At 40.5% G+C, this 15908-nt stretch overlaps 1 pseudogene; it reads left to right on the top strand.

The window, feature by feature from the left end:
• LOC113612526 (transmembrane 9 superfamily member 2-like) overlaps nucleotides 1-15908 on the top strand; it is a 72720-nt pseudogene that overhangs the window by 10784 nt on the left and 46028 nt on the right.

Genomic DNA, 15908 nt, shown 5'->3' with positions numbered 1-15908 from the left:
ACGGGTCTTGTTTTTGTATCCATTCAGCCAGTCTATGTCTTTTGGTTGGAGCATTTAATCCATTTACATTTAAGGTAATTATCGATGTGTATGTTCCTATTACCATCTTCTTAATTGTTTTGGGTTTGTTATTGTAAGTCTTTTCCTTCTCTTGTGTTTCCTGTCTAGAGAAGTTCCTTTAGCATTTGTTGTAAAGCTGGTTTGGTGGTGCTGAATTCTCTTAGCTTTTGCTTGTCTATAAAGGTTTTAATTTCTCCGTCGAATCTGAATGAGATCTTTGCTAGGTAGAGTAATCTTGGTTGTAGGTTCTTCCCTTTCATCACTTTAAATATGTCCTGCCACTCCCTTCTGGCTTACAGAGTTTCTGCTGAAATATCAGCTGTTAACCTTATGGGGATTCCTGTGTATATTATTTGTTGTTTTTCCCTTGCTGCTTTTAATATTTTTTCTTTGTATTTAATTTTTGACAGTTTGATTAATATGTGTCTTGGCATGTTTCTCCTTGGATTTATCCTGTATGGGACTCTCTGTGCTTCCTGGACTTGATTAACTATTTCCTTTCCCATATTAGGGAAGTTTTCAACTATAATCTCTTCAAATATTTTCTCAGTCCCTTTCTTTATCTCTTCTTTGTCTGGGGCCCATATAATTCGAATGTTGGTACATTTAATGTTGTCCCAGAGGTCTCTGAGACTGTCCTCAATTTTTTTCATTCTTTTTTCTTTATTCTGCTCTGCAGTAGTTATTTACACTATTTTATCTTCCAGGTCACTTATCCATTCTTCTGCCTCAGTTCTTCTGCTATTGATTCCTTCTAGAGAATTTTTAATTTCATTTATTGTGTTGTTCATCATTGTTTGTTTGCTCTTTAGTTCTTCTAGGTCCTTGTTAAACGTTTCCTGCATTTTCTCCATTCTATTTCCAAGATTTTGGATCATCTTTACTATCATTACTCTGAATTCTTTTTCAGGTCGTCTGCCTATTTCCTCTTCATTTGTTTGATCTCGTGGGTTTTTACCTTACTTGTTCATCTGCTGTGTGTTTCTCTGTCTTCTCATTTTTCTTAACTTACTGTGATTGGGGTCTCCTTTTCGCAGGCTGCAGATTCGTAGTTCCTGTTGTTTTTGGTGTCTGTTCCCAGTGGCTAAGGTTGGTTAGGTGGGTAGTGTAGGCTTCCTGGTGGAGGGGACTAGTGCCTGTGTTCTGGATGATGAGGCTGGATATTGTCTTTCTGGTGGGCAGGACCGCGTCCGGTGGTGTGTTTTGGGGTGCCTGTGACCTAATTATGATTTTAGGCAGCCTCTCTGCTAATGGGTGGGGTTGTGCTCCTGTCTTGCTAGTTGTTTGGCATAGGGTGTCCAGCACTGTAGCTGGTTTTTGAGTGGAGCTGGGAGGATGATTCACTTTAATCATCGAAAAGTGAATGCCTGACATACAGACACAGATGATACAAATAGATGGAGAGATATACCGTTCTTGGATTGGAAGAATCAACATTGTGAAAATGACTCTATTACCCAAAGCAGTCTACAGATTCAATGAAATCCTTATCAAACTACCACTGGCATTTTTCACAGAACTAGAACAAAAAATTGCACAATTTGTATGGAAACAAAAGACCCTGAATAGCCAAAGCAATCTTGAGAAAGAAAAACGGAGCTGGAGGATTCAGGCTCCCTGGCTTCAGACTATACTACAAAGCTACAGTAATCAAGACAGTATGGTACTGGCACAAAAACAGAAATATAGATCAATGGAACAGGATAGAAAGCCCAGAGATAAACACATGCACATATGGTCACTTTATCTTTGATAAAGGAGGCAAGAATGTACAATGGAGAAAAGACAGCCTCTTCAATAAGTGGTGCTGGGAAAATTGGACAGCTACATGTAAAAGAATGAAATTAGAACACTCCCTAACACCATGCACAAAAATAAACTCCAAATGGATTAAAGACCTAAATGTAAGGCCAGACACTATCAAACTCTTAGAGGAAAACATAGGCAGAACACTCTATGACATACATCACAGCAAGATCCTTTCTAACCCACTTCTTAGAGAAACGGAAATAAAAACAAAAATAAACAAATGAGACCTAATGACACTTAAAAGCTTTCGCACAGCAAAGGAAACCATAAAGAAGATGAAAACACAACTCTTGAAATGGGAGAAAATATTTGCAAATGAAGCAACTGACAAAGGCTTAATCTCCAAAATTTACAAGCAGCTCATGCAGCTCAATATCAAAAAACCAAACAACCCAATCCCAAAATGGGCAGAAGACCTAAATAGACATTTCTCCAAAGAAGATATACAGATAGCCAACAAATACATGAAAGAATGCTCAACATCACTAATCATTAGAGAAATGCAAATCAAAAGTACAATGAGGTATCACCTCACACCAGTCAGAATGTCCATCATCTAAAAATCTATAAACAATAAACGCTGGAGAGGGTGTGGAGAAAAGGGAACCCTCCAGCACTGTTGGTGGGAATGTAAATTGATACAGCCACTATGGAGAACAGTATGGAGGTTCCTTAAAAAACTAAAAATAGAACTACCATACGACCCAGCAGTCTCACTCCTGCACATATACCCTGAGAAAACCATAATTCAAAAAGAGTCATGGGGCTTCCCTGGTGGTGCAGTGGTTGAGAGTCCGCCTGCTGATGCAGGGGACGTGGGTTCGTGCCCCGGGAAGATCCCACATGCCGTGGAGTGGCTGGGGCCGTGAGCCATGGCTGCTGAACCTGTGCATCCGGAGCCTGTGCCCTGCAACGGGAGAGGCCACAACAGTGAGAGGCCCGCGTACCACAAAAAAAAAAAAAAGAAAAGAAAAGAGTCATGGACTCATGTTCATTGCAGCTCTATTTACAATAGCCAGGACATGGAAGTAACCTAAGTATCCATTGACAGATGAATGGATAAAGAAGATGTGGCCCATATATATAATGGAATATTACTCAGCCATAAAAAGACATGAAACTGAGTCATTTATAGTGAGGTGGATGGACCCAGAGTCTGTCATACAGAGTGAAGTAATTTAGAAAGAGAAACACAAATACCATATGTTAACATGTATATATGGAATCTAAAAAAAAAAATGATCATGAGAAACCTAGTGGCAGGACGGGAATAAAGATGCAGACCTACTAGAGAATGGACTTGAGGTCATGGGGAGGGGGAAGGGTAAGCTTGACAAAGAGAGAGTGGCATGGACATATATACCCTACCAAATGTATAACCGATAGCTAGTGGGAAGCAGCCGCATAGCACAGGGAGATTAGGCCGGTGCTTAGTGACCACCAAGAGGGGTGGGATAGGGAGGGTGGGAGGGAGGGAGACGCAAGAGGGAAGAGATACGGGGATATATGTATATGTATAGCTGATTCACTTTGTTATAAAGCAGAAACTAACTCACCATTTTAAAGCAATTATACTCCAATAAACGTGTTTAAAAAAAAAACAAAAGAAAAAGGTGGATTTCTTTTTTTTAAAATAAATTTATTTATTTATTTTTGACTGCGTTGGGTCTTTGTTGCTGTGCGCGGGCTTTCTCTAGTTGCGGCGAGGGGCTACTGTTCGTTGCAGTGTGCAGGCTTTTCATTGCTGTGGCTTCTCTTGTTGTGGAGCATAGCCTCTAGGCGTGCGGGCTAAAGTAGTTGTGGCTCGAGGGCTGTAGAGCGCAGGCTTAGTAGGTGTGGCTCAAGGGCTTAGTTGCTCCGCAGCATGTGGGATCTTCCCAGACCAGGGCTTGAACCTGTGTCCCCTGCATTGGCAGGTGGGTTGTTAACCACTGCACCGCCAGGGAAGCCCAAAAACTCGATTTCTTGAAGAGAGGAATATAACTGAATTATCAACATCAGTGTTGTGTTTGGCATCTGAAATCACATGACTTAATTTTTCACTTCCTTTCAGAAGTAGTTTTAATAACTTTAATATCTGCTGAAATTGTGTACTATTTTTTGTGACTTGAGTTTGATTAAATATCTGAACTTAAATGTATGTAAGATGATGTTAGTATTGCTTGATTTGAAATGCTTTTTAAATCTTTTCCTTAAAAAATATTTATATTTAGGATTATTGATAATATGCCAGTGATATGGTGTCACGATATGGAAGATGGAAAAAAGTACTGCACACCAGGATTTCCAATAGGATGTTTTATTACCCAACATGGCATATCGAAAGATGCTTGCATTATCCATGTAAGTATTGAGAACTTACTACAGAAATATAAGAATGTTGCTTCATTTACAATTTGCTTTCTATTATAGCCACTTAACAAACATGAATGGGACACCTACCATCTTCTCGGTTTTGGGCTAGGTGTTGGGGATACAAAGACAAGTGGTCCCTGCCCTCTAGAAGTTCACAGTCCTATGTAGGGAGATAGACTTGTAAGCAAATCGCTGTGATAAAATGTTATGTGCTAGGAGACTAAGGGGCAGTGAGGATATAATGGAGGGAATGAAAAAGTATTTGTCAGATGAATGGGTGGGTGAGCATTTCTAGTAGGGAAATCAGTGTGGTCCAAAGCTTGGAAGTCTGAAACAGCATACTGTGATTGGGGGACTGTGAATAACCGAGTGTGTTTGTGACATAAGATTTGTGGTTTGGGGGGTGCAGGTAGAGATGAAGCGCAGAAGGGGGTTGGGGGAATCCCCTGGCGTTCCAGTGATTAGTACTCCATGGTTCCACTGCAGGGGGCCCGGGTTCAATTCCTGGTTGGGGAACTACGATCCTGCATGTTGAGCCGCAGGGCCAGAAAAAAAGTGGGGGGCGGGTAGGCAGAAGCCAGATCATGGCAGGAGGTCCTGTATGCAATGGTAAGGAAAATAGCATTGAATGCCTGTTAGGAGCCAGGAGCAATGTTATATCACTCTATATACAGTGACTAATTTAACCCTTAGAATAGCCCTGTTGCTAGAATCTACTACTGCTGTTTTACAGATGATGAAATTCAATCTCAGAGACGGTAAGGGACATGACTAGGGGCATACCGCTAGTAAGTGGCAGACATAGGACTCCAACTCAGACCTTTTTTATTTTATTTATTTATTTTTATTGGGGTATAGTTGCTTTACAATGTTGTGTTAGTTTCTGCTGTACAGCGAAGTGAATCAGCTATATGTATACATGTATCCCTTTTTTTGGATTTCCTTCCCATTTAGGTTACCACAGAGCACTGAGTAGAGTTCCTTATGCTATACAGTAGGTTCTCATTAGATATCTATTTTATACACAGTATCAATAGTGTATATATGTCAATCCCCATCTCCCAATTCATTCCATTGCCCCCTTTCCCCCTTGGTATCCATACGGTTGTTTGTTCTCTATGTCTGTGTCTTTATTTCTGCTTTACAAATAGGTTCATCTGTACCATTTTTCTCGATTCCACATATATGCGTTAATATACGATATTTGTTTTTCTCTTTCTGACTTACTTCACTCTGTATGACACTCTCTAGGTCCATCCACCTTGCTAGAAATAACTCAATTTCATTTCTTTTTTATGGCCGAGTAATATTCCATCGTATATGTGTACCACATTTTCTTTATCCATTCATCTGTCAGTGGACATTTAGGTTGCTTCCATGTCCTGTCTATTGTAAATAGTGCTGCAGTGAACATTGGGGTGCATGTGTCTTTTTGAATACACCCAGTAGTGGGATTGCTGGGTCATATGGTAGTTCTATTTTTAGTTCTTTAAGGAACCTCTATACTGTTTTCCATAGTATAGTGGCTGTATCAATTTACATTCCTACCAACTGTGCAAGAGGGTTCCCTTTTCTCCACACCCTCTCCAGCATTTATTGTTTGTAGATTTTTTTGATGGTGGCCATTCTCACCAGTGTGAGGTGATACCTCATTGTAGTTTTGATTTGCATCTCTCTGATAATTAGTGATGCTGAGCATCTTTTAATGTGCATCTTGGCCATCTGTATGTCTTCTTTGGAGAAATGTCTATTTAGGTCTTCTGCCCATTTGTGGATTGAGTTGTTTGTTTTTTTGATATTGAGCTGCATGAGCTGTTTATATATTTTGGAGATTAACCCTTTGTCAGTTGCTTCATTTGCAAATATTTTCTCCCATTCTGAGGGTTGTCTTTTCGTGTTGTTTATGGTTTCCTTTGCTATGCAAAAGCTTTTAAGGTCCCATTTGTTTATTTTTGTTTTTATTCTCATTACTATAGGAGGTGGGTCAGAAAAGATCTTGCTGTGATTTATGTCAGAGTGTTCTTCCTATGTTTTCCTCTAAGAGTTTTATAGTGTCCGGTCTTACATTTAGGTCTTTTTTTTTTTTAACATTTAATTAATTAATTAATTTTATTTTTTGGCTGTGCCAAAAAATTGTGGGCATGTGGGATCTTTCATTGTGGTGTGCAGGCTTCTCTCTAGTTGTGGCATGTGGGTTTTCTCTTCTCTAGCTGTGGTGCACGGGCTCCAGGGCACATGGGCTCTGTAGTTTGTGGCACGCGGGCTCTCTAGTTGAGGTGCATGAACTCAGTAGCTGTGGCCCGAGGGCTTAGTTTCCCTGCGGCATGTGGGATCTTAGTTCCCCGACCAGGGATCGAACCCATGTCCCCTGCATTGTGAGGCAGATTATTTACCACTGGACCACCAGGGGAGTCCCTACATTTAGGCTTTTAATCCATTTTGAGTTTGTTTTCATGTATGGTGTTAGGGAGTGTTCTAATGTTATTCGTTTACATGTAGCTGTCCAGTTTTCCCAGTGCTACTTATTGAAGAGACTATCTTTTCTCCATTGTATATTCTTGCCTTCTTTGTCATAGATTAGGTGACCATAGGTGTGTGGGTTTATCTCTGGGCTTTCTATCCTGTTCCATTGATCTCTATTTCTGTTTTTGTGCCAGTACCATACTGTCTTGATTACTGTAGCTTTGTAGTATAGTCTGAAGTCCAGGAGCCTGATTCTTCCAGCTCCATTTTTCTTTCTCAAGATTACTTTGGCTGTTTGGGGTCTTTTGTGTTTCCATACAAATTATAAAATTTTTTGTTCTAATTCTGTGAAAATTGCCATTGGTAGTTTGATAGGGATTGCATTGAATCTGTAGATTGCTTTGGGTAGTATAGTCATTTTCACAATATTGATTCTTCCAATCCAGGAAAGGTATATCTCCCCATCGGTTTGTGTTGTCTTTGATTTCTTTCATTAGTATCTCATAGTTTTCTGCATACAGGTCTTTTGTCTCCTTAGGTAGGTTTTTTCCTAGGTATTTTATTCTTTTTGTTGCAATGGTAACTCAGATCTTTTTATCTTGGAAGTCTCAATCACACTGTTTTTGAAATCTGTCTTGTGGTTTTCAAACTGTTTTCTACTGGGCCCTAGGGTAATAGAAGTGTCTTGGGGCTGCCATGGAGGCTGAATCGGCATGGAAGGGCTCAACCAGGGCAGCATTGCTTATAATCTGTGTTACATGTGGAGACTTGACGTGGTTCAGCAATGGGGATGAAGGGGGAGACTCGATGTGGATCAGCAGTGGGGATGAAGGGGAAGGGAGAGAGAGGAGCAGAGGATGCCTGCCAGGTTTCTGTTTTGGTGTCTAATTGGTGGTGCCCTTAATTGTTTCTTTCCAGAGAAAAGGGCAGTGCTTCTTGAATTTCAGTCATTCATGCACCACCTTGTTGATTTTTGCCACATCTGAGGCACCTGTATTATTATTTATCCGTCGTTTTTTTTTTGGCTGCGCCGCACGGCTTGTGGGATCTCAGTTCCCTGACCAGGGATTGAAACTGGGCCCTGGCAGGGAAAGCCCAGAATCATAACCACTAGGCCACCAGGGAACTCCCTATTTATTCATAATTTAACTTAAATTTATTTAGCAGGAAATTACAGAAATGACAGGCTTAGTGTACTACTTATATATTTTATTCATCTATTTTCAAGTAACTAGATTAAAAAGTAGAGTACAGATTGTTATTTCACCTACTACCTAAAATTATCTCTTATATCCCCAGTGATATGTATTTCTCACAATGGGAAACATTCACATAGGGAATGTGGGAGGAAAAGCAGCAAACAACTGCTTAATTGATAATTCTTTTAAAGTAAGGGAAAAGTGGCAGAAGACAGGAGTTAATGAGTAGGAGAAATTTGCATTAATATAGTCTGTGTTTGATACTCTATATGGAAGTCTATATGGAAATGTTTTTTTTTTTGGCTGCACTTCCCTGCTTGCAGGATCTTAGTTCCCTGACCAAGGATTGAACCCGGGCCCTCGGCAGTGAAAGAACAGAGTCCTAACCACTGGACTGCCAAGGAATTCCCTGGAATGGTTCTTTGGAACCATTTAAAGACCACATCTTTGAAGGTCTGGGAAGAATAAATGGACCAATAGGATGAAAGAGCCCCAGTTGGCCAGAGTAGCAGTAACTTTTATCAACATTTGTGGGTTGCCACCCTAAGATTACCAAGGTTAAGTGAAACCAGCAGTTGTCTTTTGTCATCCCTTTTATATATAGAGGAATGCTTTCTTGAGAATTTTCTCATTCATTTTTATTTTAAGGATTTTTTTTTTTTTGGCCACACTGCACCACATGTGGGATGTCAGTTCCCCAACCAGGGATTGAACCCATGCCCACTGCGGTGGAAGCATGGAGTCCTAACCACTGGACTGCCAGGGAAGTCCCTAAGGATATTTATTTTGGATAGATGTTGATGTCCTTCTCCTTCCCCCCTTTACAGGCAGACTTCCTTCCATTGCAAACTTAAAGCTGTAGGGAAGTTTCAGAAAAGTTGTTTATAGTGTTATAGTGTAATTCATCTTTTTTGCAGGACTAATTATATCAGCTATTCTCAAAGTGAGGTCTGGGACTCTCTGAGAACTTTTCAGGGAGTCTGCCAGGTGAAAACTATTTCCATAATAATATTAAGATGTCTTTTGCCTTCTTTACTCTCACTCATTCATGAGTGTACAGTGGAATTTTCCAGAAGCTATGTGAAGTGTGATGATGTCATCACTCTAAAGGCTAATGGAGTGTGTGCTTCTGTACACTTGTGTTTTAAAATTTTCTCATTTTAATTTCTAATTTGATCACTATGGGTAGATATAACCCTCATAAACAAAAACTCTTCAGGGTTTTTCATAATTTTTAAGAGTAGGAGTCCTGAGACTAAAAAAGTTTGAGAACTGCTGAATTAGGTATTTAGAATCAAAGTGGCAAATATGGTTGTCTTATCAATAAAAAGTTTTAAATTCATTAAGTACACTAGCATTGTACGAACACCACCACGATGATTACAAAAGTAATACCTGTTTGGGGACTTCCCTGGTGGTCCACTGGTTGGGGCTCTGAGCTTCCACTGCAGGGGGCCCAGGTTCCATCCCTGGTTGGGGAACTAGGATCCCTGCATGCCGTGCATTGTGGCCAAAAAAAAGGGGGAAAAAAGTAATACATGTTTGTAAAACCCTCATACAACACAGAGGTATAAAGAGTATGAAGTGCAGTCTTCATATAATCCTCCTCAATTTTAATAGATTCTTTTTATGTATATGTAATTTCTTAATCTAAGTGAGATTGTAATATATATATTTTTGTAATCTGCTTCTTTGTCTTTACTTAGAAGTTTATAATGGACTTCTTTCCATGTTCATTTTGTATATTATGTATATATACACACACATATATACGGAGACAGGCAATACAAGAACGAGAAAATGATTATACTTTTTAATAGTTTCATAATATTCCATTGTATGGATGGATCATAATTTTTTATCCATTCCATCATGATTAGCTGTTTTCAATTTTTGTTATTAATGATGCTGCAGTGAACATTCTTTTACCTCTCTGAGTCTCATCTGTAAAATGGGGATAAGGATAGTATATATCACATAGGATTGTTGTGAGGATAAATAGGATAAGACTTGTAAAGTTCTTGGAGCAGTGTCTGACACGTAGTAGGCACTCAGTAAATGATAGTTATTATTGTGCGAACCTCTGTGTACTCTTTTCTAATTATGACCTTAGGATAAATTCATATAAGTGTAATTGCTGGGTCAAAGGATATGGACTTTAAAAAAAAACTTTTCGTTGTAAAATACAGATACAGAAAACCATACAGAACAAATATAAAGTGTAATGAATTGTTATAAGGGGAACACCTTTGTAAACCCCAGCCAGATCAAGAAATAGAATTTGGGGCTTCCCTGGTGGCGCAGTGGTTGAGAGTCCGCCTGCCGATGCAGGGGACACGGGTTCGTGCCCCAGTCCGGGAAGATCCCACATGCTGCGGAGCGGCTGGGCCCGTGAGCCACGGCCACTGAGCCTGCGCGTCCGGAGCCTGTGCTCCGCAACGGGAGAGGTCACAAGAGTGAGAGGCCCACGTACCGCCAAAAAAAAAAAAGAAATAGAATTTGGCCAGCCACCCCAGAAGGTATCCATGTGTCCCTACCCAGTTACAACACTCTTCCTTCCCCTAAAATAACCACTATCCTAAGTTTTACCCTAATCACTTCCTTGAGTTTCTTTTATGGTTTTGTCACCCAAGTCTACATCCCTAGATGCTATAGTTTAGACTTGATCATTTTATGTATCTTTTTTCAGTGTTTTTTGTGAGCATTTTCAAATGCACAAACAGTTGAATGAATTATATAGTGGACACTTATAAACCCAGCACCTAGATTCTATAATTAGCATTTTCTGTGTTTGATTTGTCACCTTTCTATCCATTTGTCCATTCCTTTATTATTCATCCAAACAATGGTGCATTTTCCTCTGTCCCTGATTCCTTCAAATTGGTAGATGGATCCAGCGGCTTGATTAGATTCAGGTTTGATCTCTTTGGCAAGATAAAGTAGTGATGTGTTCTTTCATCAGGAGGCACGTGATATCACCAGAATGTGGCACATTTGTTACAATTGATGAATCTTCATTGATACACCATTATCACCCAAAGTCCATAGTTTACATTAGAGTTCACTCTTGGTATTGTACATTTTATGGGTTTGGACAAATGTATAATGACATGTATTCATTGTTATAATATCATACAGAGTAGTTTCACTGCCCTAAAAATCTTCTGTACTCTGCGTATTCACCCCCCTCCACCTGATGTCTTTTGTTTCTCTCTTTTACTATGATAAGTGGATCCATTAATTCCTTAGAGGTTGCTGAGGCTGAAGAAACAGGAGCTGCGGAGTGAGCATTCATCGACCAGGAAACAAAACCCTTTTCTCTTGCAGTGTCTATCCAGCGCCCTCTACTGATAAAGCTTCATTCAGTGGCAGGTTGCGAAGGAGAATTATTTAAAATATTGAAAGGGCCCAGATAATTTTCACAGAGGTCAAAGAGCATGAATTTGGGGATGAGAGGCAATAAATCAATAACTGGCACGCCTTACATGCCTGTACTACAATACTCTGATGAAAGAGACCCCTTGCCTGTCTCCAGAAATCTCTGTGCGGCTCTCCTCTCTCTGGTAATCTGCCCCACAAAATCTAGCCCCCTTGGCCTCTCTGGACTTTGAACTTTGTCTTCTCAACTGGGAGAGATTGCAGGGCTCTGCTTGAGTACCCTTTCCCTGCACCACAACCTGGAAATCCTCTCTGGGAAGGAAGCGTGAGGCTTCCCCTTCTCTGGGTGATCACTCTTTTAATGTTCTTTGTTGTCCAAGGTCTGAAAACTGTTGTTTCGTATATTTTACCCATTTGAAAAAGTTGTTTAAGGTGAAAGAGTAAATCTAGTCTCGTGTTATTCAATCATGTCTGGAGGAGGAAGTCCAGCTCTCTTGCTTTCTTTTTGCATACGTTTGCTTCGTGTAACTTTGCCTATCCTTTCATTTTTAACTTTTCAGAATCTCTTTTAGATGTGTCTCTTTTATACAACATGTTGAATTTTGCTTTGTGGTATCTTCTGAAAAATCTTTTCCTCTTAATAGGTGAGTTAAGCCCATTTACATGTATTGATATGACATTTGCTTTCAGTTCTGTTTTATTACATTTTCTTTACTATTTTGATATTTCACATTTTATTGATTCTAAGACTCATGTTTCCCCATATTTTAACATTTATGAAATCAAGATGTGTCTTCCAGTTGATGGCATGTTAAAGGTTAATTGACAGTGTTTCTTTTTAGCAGTACATAAAATAATGATTTTTAAAAAAAAATTTTAAAAATTATTTACTTAATTAATTTATTTTTGGCTACATGGGGTCTTCCTTGCTGTGTGCAGACTTTCTCTAGTTGTGGTGAGCGGGGGCTACTCTTCGTTGCAGTGCATGGGCTTCTCATTGCGGTGGCTTCTCTTGTTGCGGAGCACAGGCTCTAGGCGTGCGGGCTTTGGTAGTTGTGGCATGTGGGCTCAGTAGTTGTGGCTCGCGGGCTCTAGAGCGCAGGCTCAGTAGTTGTGGCACACGGGCTTAGTTGCTCCGCGGCATGTGGGATTTTCCCGGACCAGGGCTGGAACCCGTGTCCCCTGCACTGGCAGGCAGATTCCTAACCACTGTGCCACCAGGGAAGTCTGTAACGATGTTTTATAAGTGATGGCATTTTAGATTCCATGAAATATAATATTTATTTGAAAAGTCTTTATGTGGTCTACATTTTTATTGTTGTAACTCTTCTAATATTTAAGGTTTGTATTTCTGTTATAGTCCTTTCATTTATACCTACTTATTAGTCACAGTTTTTTCTTTTTTTTTTTTTGGCTGTGCCACACAGCTTGTGGGATCTCAGTTCCCCGACCAGGGGTTGAACTCTGGCCAAGGCAGTGAAAGCCCAGAATCCTAACCAGTAGGCCACCAGGGAACTCCCAGTCACTTCTTTCTTTAGAGGGTGTTATGCAGTTTCATGATTCTGTGTCTGGTCATGGATTTTTGGTTTGCTTTTTAAAAAAAAAAAAATAATTAATTATTTTTTGGCTGCATTGGGTCTTCATTGCTGCGTGCGGGCTTTTCTCTAGTTGTGGTGAGCGGGGGGCTACTCTTCGTTGCGGTGCGCGGGCTTCTCATTGTAGTGGCTTCTCTTGTTGTGGAGCACGGACTCTAGGTGCATGGGCTTCAGTAGTTGTGGCACGTGGGCTCAGTAGTTGTGGCTTGTGGGCTGTAGAGCGCAGTCTCAGTAGTTGTGGCGCACGGGCTTAGTTGCTCTGTGGCATGTGGGATCTTCCTGGACCAGGGCTCAAACCTGCGTCCCCTGCATTGGCAGGCGGATTCTTAACCACTGCGCCACCAGGGAAGTCCCTGTTTTGCTTTGTTTTTAATCCTGTTTGTAATTCCTTAAGTTTCCTGGATTGGTGCCTTTTATCAGTTCTGTAATTCTCAGCCATGGTGAGATATTTTCTTTCCTTTTCAGACTCCAATGAAAGCTATGTTAAATGTTATTTTCTCCTCCATGTCTCTCTTTTGCTTTTTTTAAAAATAAATTTATTTTATTTATTATTTTTGGCTGTGTTGGGTCTTCGTTGCTGTGCGTGGGCTTTCTCTAGTTGCGTTGAGAGGGGGCTGCTCTTCCTTGCGGTGTGTGGGCTTCTCACTGCAGTGGCTTCTCTTGTTGCGGAGCACAGGCTCTAGGCCCGCAGGCTTCAGTAGTTGTGGCTTGTGGGCTCTAGAGCGCAGCCTCAGTAATTGTGGCACACGGGCTTAGTTGCTACGTGGCATGTGGGGTCTTCCTGGACCGAGGCTCGAACCCATGTCCCCTGCATTGGCAGGCAGATTCCTAACCACTGTGCCACCAGGAAAGCCCCTCCTCCATGTCTGTTAACTTCCCTTCTGTATTTTCCACTTTTTTCCTGTGCTGTGTTCTTCTGGTCTATCTTCTAGTCTATAAATTCTCTTTTCACTTGTTCCTTTTCTTAAGAGAAGAGAATTTCAGTAATCATCTTCTCATTTCTACAAGTTTTGTTCTTCAGATCTGCTAGGTCATTATTTTGTACTTTTCTGTTTCATGCACATGCTTTCACACTTGTATTTGATGTCTTTAAAATATATTAAATTTGGTTAATTTTAAATCTGCTTGTGATCATTTCTGGAACTGAACTCTTTACAAGTTGGTTTCTGCTGATTCTTGCTCATAATTCCTTTTTTCCTCGTATGCTCCATTTTTTGGACTACATATTTATTGTTCTCGAAGATTGTTTGTGGAGTTTCTTTGAGTCCTAGGGTCGAAGTACTTTCCTCCAGAGAGGATTTTCCTTTACTTCCACAAGGAGTCTTTGGGAAATACCAGTCTGGGACCACCTTAAAATAATCCATAACTTGAACTTTCTGGGGCCACCATGATGATGTGAATCCAGCCTGCAAATCTATATCAGGGCTGGTCTGTGGCCACAACTTTTTAAGGACAGTTTTATTTCTCTCCCCCCACCTCTGCCTTGTTCTGTTTAGCTTCAAGGCCATCTTCCCAATAGTCCATTGGGACTATAGGAGCAGGTTCACTTCTGGCTCACCTTTTCCCTGAGGATGTTACTTTTGGAGGGGGTGGGTGGTCTCAGCTTAATGTGCAGAGGGTCTCATATTAGCCTTTTCACCTGGGAGGGCCTTCCCTGAGTTCCCGCCTCTTCATCCCATGAAGCTACCCAAACCCAAGTTCAAGTTTGCCCAGCTCAGCAGGTGACCTCAGGGCAATAGTAGCATCAGTGCTCCCTTACCCAGCTGACCTCTCTGGCTTCCTACTTTCCCTTAGAATTTGGCATGGTAGTTCCTTACTTTCTTGTCACCTCATGTTGCTTTTTTTCTTTTTTAAATTTTAAAGACTTTACCTTTTTAGAGCAGGTTTAGGTTCACAGCAAAATTGAGAGGAAGGTACAGAGATTTCCCATCTACCCCCTGCCCCACCCATGCATAGTTTCCCCCATTCTCAGCATCCTCCACCAAAATTGGACATTTGTTAAAACTGATGAACCTACATTGGTCCATCACATCATAATCATCCAAAGTCCATACTTTACATTAGGGTTAACTATTGGTGTTGTACATTCCATGCTCATGTTTCTTTTAAGGAGATATTTGTTATATTTATCATTTGTAGTTTTTAGCAGGAGATTTGGCCCAAATAAGATTGGAATTGGAAATCTAGTTAAAGTTTTAAAGCATAATTTTAATATCTAGTAGGAAGGAAACTAACATTTAATGACTTCCTTACTCTGTGCCAGGTGCTGTGCTAGGTCTTTCTGTATAATTTCTCACTTAATCCTCAACAATTTTATGGATTAAGTGATGATAGCCCCATTTTACAGCTAAGAAAACTAAGGCCCAGAAAGACTCACGTACAAAAGATAGTATGTGGCAAAATCTGAATTCTATCCCAATGTTTCTTGATCCAAATTTTGATCTCTTTGTACCATACCAAACTGCCTCATAGTTTTTGAGCATCTACTGGATATTAGCTCTGAGGATATATTTGAGAAGTGCCTGACACATAGTGGATGTTCAAAAATATTTGTTGAATGAATGAATGATCCAGACAAAGTTCATAGGCTTGTGATCTACTGGGGAACACAGTTTACTAGGGGATGCAAACATGTAAATACACTGAGTACAATTTGATGTGGTAAGTGGCAGAGATATGAGCTGAGTGCTGTGAGAGCACAGAATAAAGAATTCTCTTTAGTAACTTTTCAGATTATAAGTAGAGGCTATGGCAGCAGATGAGTCTGGACCGACAAGCGGGATTCAGATCCTGAAGGGCCTTGTTACCACTTTATCTGTCAGATTGAGTATGCGTGACGGTGGTTGAAATGCTTTCCATGGGCAGATGTAACCCTCACAGCACTCTGTTATGATTTCTACAGTATAGGTTCGGAAACCAAGACACTGAGAGATTAAGCAACTCGGCCAAGGTCACACAGGCCAGCACATGTCATTCCTGAGCTTTCAACCTAGCCAGTTTGACTGTGGAGTCTTTAACCCCTATGCTGTGCTGCTTCTATTAGTATGTT

This window comes from Aethalodelphis obliquidens, unplaced genomic scaffold, assembly GCF_003676395.1.
Source record: "Aethalodelphis obliquidens isolate GAN/ISIS:26980383/991018 unplaced genomic scaffold, ASM367639v1 scaffold78, whole genome shotgun sequence".
In the NCBI taxonomy this organism is placed as follows: domain Eukaryota; kingdom Metazoa; phylum Chordata; class Mammalia; order Artiodactyla; family Delphinidae; genus Aethalodelphis; species Aethalodelphis obliquidens.
Note: the sequence above shows the minus strand (reverse complement) of the source record. Positions and strands in the feature narration are given on the sequence as shown.